The sequence below is a fragment of the Lathamus discolor genome, chromosome Z, assembly GCF_037157495.1.
Source record: "Lathamus discolor isolate bLatDis1 chromosome Z, bLatDis1.hap1, whole genome shotgun sequence".
NCBI lineage: Eukaryota > Metazoa > Chordata > Aves > Psittaciformes > Psittacidae > Lathamus > Lathamus discolor.
This window is the reverse complement of record NC_088909.1, coordinates 29,621,691-29,634,302: the sequence shown is the minus strand read 5'-3', so window position 1 is coordinate 29,634,302 and position 12,612 is coordinate 29,621,691. Positions and strand designations below refer to the sequence as shown.

Sequence of the window (12,612 nt, the reverse complement as noted above, 5' to 3'; positions counted from 1 at the left end):
CCACCTTGCACGCTTTCTTTTCCTTTCTTTTTTTCTTTTTTAGTTTTTTAATATTCAGCCTATCATTGGGCTGTGTTGTCATTGTTTATTATGGGCTACTTTTCTAAGGGCAGTATGCATCTGTGGATACTGATTTTTTCTGAAAATACTATAGGGATCACTTTTCTAAGGATGAAAACTGCCTCAGACCTAAATGACAGCCTTCATATCTTATAAGAAAAAAACAGACATGCAGATTTTAGAGTGCTGAGGCAATTATCAACAACATTGACCACACAGGAAAAAAAAAAAAAATGTTCTGGGGCTGCTCTTTATTACTTTTGCCTAAAAAAGGGAATTTAGCTACAATCTACTTCAAATATTTTACTGGAATCCCTACACGTATTATGTTTGCATTTGGGATGGAAAAAACAAGGTCAGCTTCGGAAATGATTAATGCTTTTTTGCTGAAAGCTGTACTGACTGTCCTTGAGTTTAATCAAAACTATTTGTTTTTAGTCAGCTTTGCTGTTGTCTCTTTTACTCTTGTCCACTGATAGCTTGACATTAATGACATCATAAATCATGTGAAGTGGCGGCTAGGGTTTGGTAGCATTTCAAGTGTTTGTTGAGATGTCCTGGGTTATATGAGGATCTGGTGTGAGGAGGGATATCAGGCTGGTCTAAAGCTTCAGCCTGCTGCATTGCTCTGCTGTTAAAAGCAGGCAATATGTGTATTAAAATCTTGGGCTTTTAGCAAAGGGCAACTTATATATTCTTTCTTAAATGCAGAGCTGGCAGAAAATTGTGATTGTTTCAGATGCTTTCCCACATCATGCTAGGGAGGTAAAAACCTTGTGAAATAGATGCGTATATTACATATCACCTATGTTTGAAAATTCCTTACTCATTCCTTTTATGGGAAGGCATGGGTGTAAGCTGAGGCTTGGAGGATCTTCCCATCTCTACCTGATAGTAAGGCGTAAGCCCAATTTGCACAAACCTGCTGCTTTGTGTTTTGGTGTTTTGTTATGGGTTTGCTGTTTGTTTGTTTTCTTTAAAAGGTGAAACATAAAGCACTTTGAAAATGTTTTCTTTGAAAAATGTTTAGCTGTTATCAGTTATGTGTTTCAGAAAGACTTCACTGGGTCATTGTACATTTTATAGCTTGTTGTCTGAGTGGACATAGTCTCTAGAACATGTTTTCCATTATCTTTGTACTGTACTGCGAGAAGAATGGAGAGCTCGTCCTTTGAATGTTATATTTATTCAGCTGGATTCTCTTACATTACAACATGTAATTTGCAGACTGTTATAGAGATCATTTGTTCCGTTATCATCCCTAACCTTCACAAAGTTTATTTATCTCAAAAATTTCATTCTTTGTGCAAAGGGGCCTCCAAAGTGTTGAAGGTTGTCTTTTGTTCAGTGACTTAGATGAATGGATGCTTGGAAATGACACCTAGTATGTGCCACAGGCAGGAGAGAAGCTATGATGTACAGCATATCTTGTGCATTTCAAATTACTGATTCATTGTTATTTAATAAATCTGTTAAAAGAATGTTTACAGGTCCCACTAACTTAAACATAAGCTTAAGGTTAAGCCACTTCAGCTGCTTTGTTTAAAGCTGCCTGGGTGAACAGCAAGTGGTAGTGGTAATGTAGCTCAGGAAACAGCACAAAGTTTCTGATGTCCACATGCATGAAAAGATGGATACCTGTTCTCCTTCTCTTGTTAAGAAATGTTAAGAAAAAATCAAACTGAAGAAAATGTACATCACATGTAATTCTAGAGAAAGCAGTCACTGTGTCTGCATCACTGAACATGTGACTTTCTCCGTGACCGTCACTGAAACGTTGATGAGACTTCTCACTCACTATTTTTAAGTGACCAGGACATGGGAAAAAGGCTCACATTTCATTATCTGCCTTATCTAAACCAGTGTGGGAAGTCACCTGGAAGTCTCAGCCCAGCAAATATCTTCCCATCACCCACCAGTGTTCCTCTCTGTTACACGGATTTTGCCAGGAGCTGGGCAAGGGAAATTAAGCACTTCTGACTCTGCGCCATTATGAGCTGCACTGCAGATCCTATATGTACAGTGAATGATGGTAATTACAGTGAGGGTCTAGGGTATTATTTATTTCTCACTAGCAGACAGCACCTGACAGTCTTTGTATATCAAGTTGTTATTAAAATCCTATGTCTGGATGTTAAGCTGACTTATTTTATAACTAATCTTCTTTTACAACTAATCATGAACTATGTATAAAGTTTGATAAGTAAATTCATCTAATTTGACAGTAGAGATGTTAAAATGAAATAATTTATGTCATAAAATAAACCATAGTAACTTATTTTTGTGACTGCCAAATACAGTTTCATTACTACATTGGTGTAAACATCTTTTGAGTAATTTCAATCTTGTATTAAGTATGGATTTACATGATAACACATCATTTTATTACTCATAGAATGCATTTTCTGAGGATTTTGCATATAAATCTCTAATGAATTATCATGCCACATTGAGGATAGGGACATATAGAAATTTTTACTGATGACTCCCATCCAGGGAGCATGTCACCCACCCTTTTGCTCTGTGCTTTGATGCTGAAAATAGGTAGAGCTCAAGCTGAGCTTGAAGAGAGATCTGCTCCAGTTTCCTTCCCTGAACCATGCTTATTTTCCAGTTTTTGTTTTGGGAAAACTTTGATTTCCTGAAGTCATCTTCAGGAAATCATCTTGTACCTTCTATGTCAACTTCCTGTCTCAACATGAAGTCATCTTCCTGCTGAGACAGGACAACTCGTGATGTGAGCAGAATTTCATGAACAGGAAAAACACATTGTTGTCATTTGCTTTTGGGGTTGGATATCTAGTTGCATAAACACAAAGCTAGACAGAAAATGTGGAGGGAGGTCCACATTGAGAAATAGGCTACCCAGAGATAATTATGCAAAACTGGGTGCTCAAATTTCAACATAACAGCAATCAAAGTTCTCCAGAATGTTTCTGCATATTTGGGCACTTGCAGAAACCACTGTGGAAAGAAGAAAGCTTTGAGTTGGCATCTTTCTCCTTTGGGTGTCTTCTGGTCTTTCTTAATGAAAAACGCTTGCACATGACATAGCAGTACCTTTTCTTTTTCCCTTCTACATCTTGTTATCAAACAATCAAAAAGAAATCCCACTCTGCATACAGAAAATCCTTCCTTACAGACTATGGATTTCAATGAGAACACGAGCCTAAGACCAGCCTGCAGGTCAGGTCCAAGTAGTGCTAGCTGCTCTTTGAATCTGTTTATAATATTATTGCTATGTCTGTAATTATTTTTTTTTTACCATTTATCCTTTTCTAACTTCCCACCACTGCCCTTTGCACATCAGGTTCAGTGGAAAGAAACTGGAAACCCACACAAGCTGTAAAAGGAGGCCAAAATCACCAAAGTGGGTAAGCAGCAATTTGCTTAGGGTGTTCAGCATGTGTGCAACATTCAGCTAAGCTCCTCATGACTTGTTTTCTTTTTATTGCTGAAACTGTTTAGGCATACTGTTTTTAACTGAGAGTATGTTAGGTTGGAAAAAGTACAACGTCTCCTTAACCAAGCAGTAAGAAGTAGCAACATGATGTTTGTTGCTTTGTTAACACTATTTCAAAAAATACATAAAGAAACTGAAATAAAGACAAGACTTATGAAGTGGCAGATCTCATTTAAAAGTATGTATTTTGAAATATAAATGGCCATCAGAGACCTGTTTAGCACAAGAGCACTGACCAGTATAACAAAATCACAGAAGGTACAAGATGTGTACACTCTACAGTAGCATTTTATTATAAAAGCATGGACCCCTGCTGGTACATGTAATTTAATGTGCAGCACGCCTCTCCTAATTCAATCAGGTCTCTACATCCCTTCTTTTATATTCCAATTGGATTCCATGTGCTAAAGCTATCAAGATTTTCAGGATGAAATGAATGCTTGTATTAATCCAGTCATTTCCATTTAAAACACAGCATCGATTTGATTAATAAGGTTTGATGCTGAATAATTATACAGCAAATATGTAGGATATAGAAAAACCACAGATGTGACCACCAGCAAAAGCCTTGTGGGAGAAGAGGGTCAAAGGGAAGCAATGGCCATGACTGAGGTGATGAATTCTTGGCTTTCCTCTTATGCAATTAACAAGCAATGCTTCTATTAATTTGCCACCCCCAGAGTCTTCACTGGTCAGATGTGTCAGGGTCAAGGGGCAGAGGGGCAGAGCAGGGGTCAGCATCACAGCAACCCTGAAAAGAAATGGGAAAATGAAAGAAATCCAAATTAAATGGTAGAGCATACTTTTAGCAGTGTAGCAGGGGGAGGTATCTCTTTAATGTCAAGACTCCTGTTTTAGAATTATAAAAATGTTCTCTGCACATTTAATTCAAAGTAATCAATCTGAGGTGCAGTGCTTGAGCATCCAATAAGAGAAAATCAATGTGGTCTACAGGAGAAGACAAACAAAGCCAGCTTTTACTAAAGGGATTATAGGTTAACATTTATTCAGTGTATTGTAATCTGATGTCAAGTGATATAAAATCAAGCCAACAATCCATTACCACCAGTTATAGGCTAGGTGCTGATCTCATGCAAATTGACTTTTCATAGAACTTATTAAATCATTTCTCTGCTCCAGCTATGGAACATTTTTATACAGCTGCTGAACTTCAATAAATTCTATTTCATACTTGTACTGAGGAATACCAAAAAGACAAATATTTGTCATTTCAAACCACAGTTTAAATTTTTCCATGGTTTCCTTGTGCTTCTCATCATTAATTAATCAAATGGAATGTAGCTTGTCTTAGGTTAGTAACAGACAAAAAAACCCTCATTAATTTGAGAAATGAAATAAAGTAACAGTTCTCCTACTCTTCAGTTTGGTCCTGCCTACCTCCCACGAGTGTTATCAATTTTTAAGTATTAAGTTTAATAAATTGACAAAAAAATAGCAGTTTTAAAAAGATGCCTGTGCTGTTTAAAGATAATCACAGTAGTTTGTAATAAAATGCTTTGCAGGGAAGAAGGATTCCATGCAAATGTCAACTCTCAAAAGAAATCTTTGACAATGAAAGGTCCAATCCTGTTCCCAAACAAAATCAATTTGAATTTGCCACTGATGTTGGTCAGGGTGAAACAGGGCTCTTATGTCTGCCTATAATAAGCCACACTAAAAGGAGCGAAGCCTTTTAAATGATATATTGTAAAAAGGGATTTGTATCCATCACATGCATGTTCTAGGTGTTAATTCATAGAAATACAGGGGGTTGGGGCATGTGGCTCAAAAACTCTATTTGTCTGGTTAGTTGCTGGCTCTAGTAGTATCCACTTATTCATATCAGCTGGAATGAGGACAGGCATAGTTCTCTCTTCAAGTCTCAGAAAAGGACTGTAATCTTCAGGTTAACATAATAGATAATAGCTATGGCAGCTGTCAAAATTAACATTATTTTTGAAACAGTCTGGTTCCTTGTTAAGGCTGGGTCACTTTTATGTGTGTGGGAAAACATTACCACATGTTTGAAAATATTGCTGATATTCTGCAGATTTTATTACGCTGCAGCTCTCTGCTACTTCAAAACATTTCAGAGTTAGACTGAGGTAGGAAGGGAAATTGGACGTGACACTATTTTTATTATAAAAGCTAAGTTTGGTTTTGCCACCCTTGACACAACAAACATTTTAGCCAGGAAAATATCATTTCCCCCCCACACACCCTTTCTTTTTTATGCATAACTTTGTGGTTCTAAAAGGAAATCAAAACCCCGAAGTTCTCAGTGTCACAGTGTCTCTAACATACAAAATTGTGAAGGCAGTGCAAACTTTGATTATTTGGGTAATGAAGAGAGAAAAGCTGTTCTGTGTATTTGTCAAATTGAAGCAGTATCACTCCTTGCTCTGCTCTGCTAATTTTCCAATCAATTTACAAGTCAGTGCACAAGCTCCTGCCTTAGTTTCGTCTCTCTAAAACAGGAAAACTTCCTTTTTTGTTGCAAAAACCTTTCAGCTTTCTGCATGGGCCACCCTAGATGACTACTACAGAGAGAAGCTCCTTCTTAGGGACTTATGCTGAAAGGACGATTAAGCCTCAAAATCCATCTATGTGTTGGGAAGGACAAATTTTCATCTAGAAATTTTTCCAGTCAAGTTTAAGTTAAAATAAGTGGGGAAAGCCCAATAGGATTTCCTCCTAGACTTCTCCTACCAAGGTGGGACAAATTACAACCCTGAGCCCTGTTCCTCGTCCAGTTGTTTAGACCTGGGATGACTTCTCAAGCCACTCTGCTGTTTTCCTCTGTTATCTTCATTTTCCGTAGGCAACACTGCTTTCCCTGCCCCTGGTTGCCCAGCTTGAGAACTTTTTCTGTGGCATTTAAGGTACCAGCACCAAGGGAAAAGTTCCTGCAGAACTGATAATTGACCCCCTTCAACACACATCATTGTGTTGTCAACAGCTTTACCATGGAAGCTGCACAGAACTTCAAAGGCTGGCAATTAGCATTTAAAAATAAAGCATCAGAGTAATGTAGATAGTTTCTATCCTTCACACCCACCAATGAATCAAGGTTCTTCCGCTTTTTCCCTTTCTGAACAGAGACTCAGGACACAGGAGGTACAAAGTACAGGAAAAAAGTATGAAAACATAAAGGTGGTCAGACACAAGAGACTGATACTAGGGTAAAAGACCATTCAGCTAGAAAGTACTGTGTTTTCAGTTTCTGAATGCCTTATGCTAGGCTTTAAAGAAAAAAGAGGAAACGGTTTGGCTTGAAGAGGAAGGATAACATAGACCTTATAGCCATGAAAGGCATCCTGCTTTTGCATTTTTGAGCTGAGGGCCACAAAGTTCCACAGTTGGAATCTGTATAACTCTAGTTGACTGTGGGGTTTAGATGATACAACCAGTTAAAGGTGATTGAATATCAAGGGCTGAGCGGTGCTTATTATGCCTGCTGTTGTGAGACTTCAATTAATTATTGCAACAGAATGAAACAACACAGCAGCTGCGCAGGACATGGTTGCAGTATTGATCTGGCTTCCCAAAAGTCTTCTCTTAGGATGCAGAGTGCAGTCAAACATGCACGAGCATCATTCAGTTTCCCTGATCCTGTCATGTGCTCCCTGTGCCTCAAACTAAAGCAGCCTCAAGATACAGAAAAATGCCTCTTTAGTTGAAGACAGACAAGGGTCTAAGCCTGACTCGAGGGGGTTATGCAGATGTAGTGACCTTTCTTCCAGAGACCAGATTTTACACTCAAATTGCCATTAAAGCTTTGTGTTCCCTTGAGGCCCATAGTCAACTTTTGCGTGTTTTCTCCATTAGGGTTAAAAGTCAGTGTGGCACCATGCCCACAGTGCATACTAACGGACTGGAGCATAAATAAATGGCAGGCTGACCCTCCATCTGAGGGAAATTGTATCTTTTTTATATATATTTTTGTAATACAGGCTATTTACTATGGTGATAAATGCAATATCTAACTGGGCTACTGGGAGATGCCTTGCTGCAAACAGCAAATATACAGGAAATGTTGCACTTTTCTCACTCTTTAAAGTAACTATAAAATTCAGTGCTAATAAAAGCAGCCTCTACCTGCACCCAATGCCAGCAAATGCACTTTTGAAGTGCTGAACTGAAAATGAAGTGTGTTACCTCCGTTTAAGGTAAGCTAAACAGAACACTTCTGTGAACAACTTGCACTTTCAGCTGGATGCCAGCCAGCTAACTTTGTTCAGGACACACAGCATCTCTGCAGTCTTTCTATGTGAACTACTGAAGGCCCTGAGCCAGAATAAGGGCTTTTGTCCTTTCACATATATTACAGAGGGGTCTGTAGACAATGGAGTTGAAATTCTACTCCTGTTAAAGGTTAGTAGGATTTATGCATTTCAATGCAAAAATTATTTCATCCAGGATTTTTTCCATTATGGACCTTCTAGTCATTCTGCCCTGGCTCTTCTAGGCACTGTGGGCACACAAGCTTGCAAACACAAATTCCAAATTTCACCTCTTAGAGCAACCTGCCAACAGTGAGTGTAGAAAATATGATGCCTTTGGGGAGAGCAGGCATTGGCAAAATTCTCATCCCCTTGCAAAACAGGGCCAGAGTCATCTTCCTTTGCTCCCAAATGGCTCTCATGCATTGCTCAGATCTGGTACAGCAAAAAAAAACTCTGTACAACAGGCACATGTGAGAGCTCTGTCTTGCTGTATGGGGTGTGTCTAAAAGGGACAGACAATCTAGTCTATTTCAGCATGAGCATCTGAGTAAAGAAAGGAAAAGCTGTATCCTTTGGGGATTAAACTTGAACATTAGGTTCCTATATGTAAAACTACATTCCTACAGCTACAAGTGGTAATGACCATACATTTTTTTAAAAAATGATTTAAAGAAAACATAAAAATTTTCTCTAACTTAGGAAGAACATATTAATAATTGAGAAGGTCTAATGACATATCAGGCAAAAGCTGTATCCCTGCAGTTCAGTGGGGATTTCTGAAAACTCATAAGACGAGACACATTTCTTTGGATAATAAAAAATAATAGAACAGAGGGTTTGGATAGAACATTTAATCTAGATGTTGACAGAAATCAGATGACATTACCTGTAAGTTAAACATGTTTATAAACTACTCAGAAATTACTTCCTAGTGCTAAAAAAAATTTCTATATAGGCAGTATAGGAAATTGGAAGTACAACTGCCAGCAGCAGGTAATTCACAGTGGTTTATCCTTAAAAAATAATACTATTTGTAAAGGAAAGAAACAACTTTCAGTTCATTAGAGGAATCTTTTCTCTCCACTGCCCCCAATTTATCACTTCTTTCCTCAGTTTTGTAGAGTTTCAGAAGACAATTCCAAGTTATTAAGGCATCTGTTTCAACATTAAATGCAATAAATATATAGAGACCCATCCTAGCTCAACAGCAATCTGTAGCTTGTGTAGCAAGTCTTTCATATGATTACTGAACACCACATTAAACATGAGCTTTAAAAGAAAAAGGAAAATAGCTGCTTTAAATGCCACCATGGCTGCTGGTTAACTGAATTAGGTGGGCAAGGACTTCAACGGGAAGCTTTACCTGTGAGGGAAATATCCTGTATGTACTCACAGCTGGAAGCTGAGTTAATTAAAGTATGAGTTATATCTACTCTAACCCCCTCATAAGCCTGTATTACAAGCTGCTATTTGATATAAGGCTCCTTGATCTTGTCTCAAAGCTAAAAGAATCTCCATTTTAATATTTTGTACAACACTTGAAATGTTCGGGTCTCAAGGAAGGTGCTTAGTTAAAAAAAATAAAATAAAATCAGTATGTCAGACACATGCTTTTTTTTTCTGCATTTCAAACAACAACAACAATAAAAACAAAAAAACATGGGCCAGTGCAGAAAACAAATAGTAGAATTTCAGTCATATTTAAACAACACAATTCCAGGATTAGACAAGACTGAAAAGACAGCAGCTCTCTCAGAAACGACAAAAACATAGTCCATAAATAATTTCATTGTATGTGTGTTGGATGCATTGGGCCTCCTTTATAATGAAGTACAAATGCATTTCAGATGCAAGTTACCAGCTTTTGTTAGCTTGGTCATCCTCTTTGCTCAAGAGGATTTTTACCCTGCAGACTACCTCCTTCACCAGGCAAAAGCTAATACAATATTTTGCAAGCTGTTGAGAAAAATTAACTTTTTCTGCATGTGTCACCATATTTGCAATCCTACTCTGAATAGATGAAGTGACAGCTTCTAAAAAAACAGCTTCAGATCAGCCAGAGCAGGAGAAGTGATTCCCCTAGATGTACATGTGTAAGGATCTTTCACCATTTCCCTGCTGACCCTTAAATTTGCTGTCTCCAGGTCCTGCGAGAAGCTGCTTTTGTCATTCCAGAAGGTTTTTCCTCCCTTTTTCTATATCATATATCCCAGTGATAACTTTCTCCAGTTGTTCTTCAAGCCATTGTCATGACATTTCAGTTCAACTTAATTTACTTATCACAAAAGAATCTCAGTGGGATTTTCTGGAAAGTAAAAACTACTAATAATAGTTTTCCTGTCATATTAAAAAGTCAGTAGGCTATGACTCACGTGTAATGTAAAACTTTATGCTGGCTTTCATGTGTCCACCTGTTTGTTTCAGAAGCTCAAGGTCTTCAGCTATACTAGTGGGTTTTAAAAAAAAAGAAGATTGACTTAGTTCACACAAAAACCTCCCAACTTAAAAAAAAAAGGAAGATTTTTATTACCATTTATCTGCCTGAAGAGAAATCCTAGAATAAGGTGCACAGAGTTTTCTTTAGAAAAAAAAACCCACATATGTATTCAACAGCCCAGTGTGGCTTTGAAAAATTATCTGTTAACTATAATAGATCTATTCTGGCCTATTAGATGGGTGGTGAAGGTATTTATTTGATCATTCTTTTACAATGCATTGCATTTGTCAGGCCAAGCAGCTTTGAAGGGTTTCATTCTGGTGTATTAGACTAACACAGACTGGCATGAACCAAGGTCTTTCTAGATGCAGGAAGCCATCCACATATCAGTAGCCATTCCCTGTGACTTGATGTGAACTGTTGGGTAATTAGCCAAATTTGACAGTGTATCTAGTAGTTCCAGCAAAGGCCGGAATTTTACTGAAATTTCGTGACCAAACAGAGGACCGTATCAGGCAGACTGGTAGAAGATAATGATACATTGTCCTCACCATCTTTCTGGAGGCAAAGGCATGTAGTCCTCTAATTCCCAGTGTATACTGGTAAAAAGAATAATGCCCCTGCTCCCTCTGCCATCAGCACAATGCGGCAGATGCCACCTCAAAAATGTTTCAGCAACAGCATCTACCTGATTAGACAGTCTATGACAAACACAGGTGGTGCTCCCAGCTCACTTCTTCCTGCTCAGCACCACTCGAGCAGGATTTCATGCGATCCTGTGGGTTCCTGTGGGGGCCTTGTAATTCACCGAGTAAAAAATGGAATTGTAACATGAGAATAAAATCATCTAGAAATTATGGAAATGCACATTTTATTTTAATTAATAAGATTAAGTACTTCACAGTTTCTCATCCTGAATGGTAAAACCCATCATGTATATTTCTTTTTAGTTTCCTATTGATCTACTATAAGATAATGAATATTGTTATATCCCTATAAAATGCTACATTAAAAATTACTACAAAGGTGTCCCACTGATCTCGGAACACTTAATACCCAACAATTTTAAAAACCTAATGAGAGTACCAAAGAGGTATGAATCTTAGCAGACCAGAATGGTCACTATGTTCTGATCCATAGGAGGATGGTATTTTTTTGCTTATTATATTATAAAGGATACAAAATCTTCCTTCCTTATCTTGTTGAAAAGATCCTTATCACGTGTAACATAAAAACAGCCAGCCTCATTTTAATGCATTAATACTGTAAGATAAACACAAGTCACTGTGTGCCAGGCCTCTAGAGTGGATCATTACAGCTCCATTAAAAGCTTGTGAGGACAAGGGGCTTATGTGTTGCAGAAGTACTAGTCCACCAGAAATGCGCCAATATAACCTATATAGGTAGCATCAAAGAAAATAAAAAGATGAAAAAGAGAGTTCTGCACGCTTTTTAACTTTTTAACCGCAACAGATATCTAGAGATGAAGAGGCCAAGCAACACTTCATAGTCGTATTATAATTAAGCAGTCATATGTGCCTCTGTAGATGAAACAACCTTGAACCTACCTGAGGAGGGCTCAGAAAATAGCATTGCCATTGCTTGTACCTGGAGCACATTATGTCTGCTCCTGCCGTGTGGCTTTTTAGGACTAGAGAGTTGATTCTGGCAACCTTAAATCCATAAGAAATACTAGTTTTATTATACCTTTTACAAACATTAGACTTAGCTATCAGAGCTTTGAAAGCTTATTTATAACAGCCCCACCTACAGCCACTAACCCTCATTCCTTTCCTAGGACATAATTAAACTTCTCCAGATCCCCATTAACCTGTTCCTTTGATCTCCACAGTGATGATATGCAAAGCCATCCTATAAGGACTCATCTCTTGCTATTGGTTGGGATTTTTGATAACCGTATGCAGAGTTCTGAGGAAGCAAAATCTATTGAAGATTTTCTCAAGCTATGGACAAATCCAGCTCAAAAGACCAATTTAAAAATACCCACGTATTGAGTGAAGTGTCTTCATTAGGGTCTAAGGCCTGAAAGAAAATACCAGTCCAGGGAAATGCTGAAGGTCTGTGACTGACCTTTCTTTGGTTTTAATCATTGAAACTCCCAACAGCTTAATAAGTTGAAGGTGCTAGATCACAGTCTAACTTAATAAGGCCCCACAGCAGAGCCTTGGCCACCTTTGATTGCTCCCATAAGTCTTAGCACATCTGGTACACTGTCCTTGAGTGAGAAATGTTTTCCATAACTTTCCTCATGTTCACTACCCTGCATATAAATTGTTTTTATTAAACCAAGAATGATACAGCACTCCGTATTTCTGTGAGCTTTTGCAGTTTTCAACCATCATTCTACTGAGAGAGATGATTGTTTTCTCCAAACTAGAATTAAACACGGTTTATCACAAGCATCT

The 12,612-nt window shown here is 38.0% G+C and overlaps 1 long non-coding RNA gene across 1 annotated transcript in view; it reads left to right on the top strand.

Annotated features, from left to right (window-relative positions):
- Nucleotides 1-12,612, top strand: part of LOC136005689 (uncharacterized) — a 68,496-nt gene that overhangs the window by 55,224 nt on the left and 660 nt on the right. Inside the window, exon 3 of the long non-coding RNA XR_010608838.1 lies at nt 3,371-3,434. This is a non-coding gene — a long non-coding RNA (uncharacterized LOC136005689). The remainder of the gene's footprint in view (nt 1-3,370; nt 3,435-12,612) is intronic.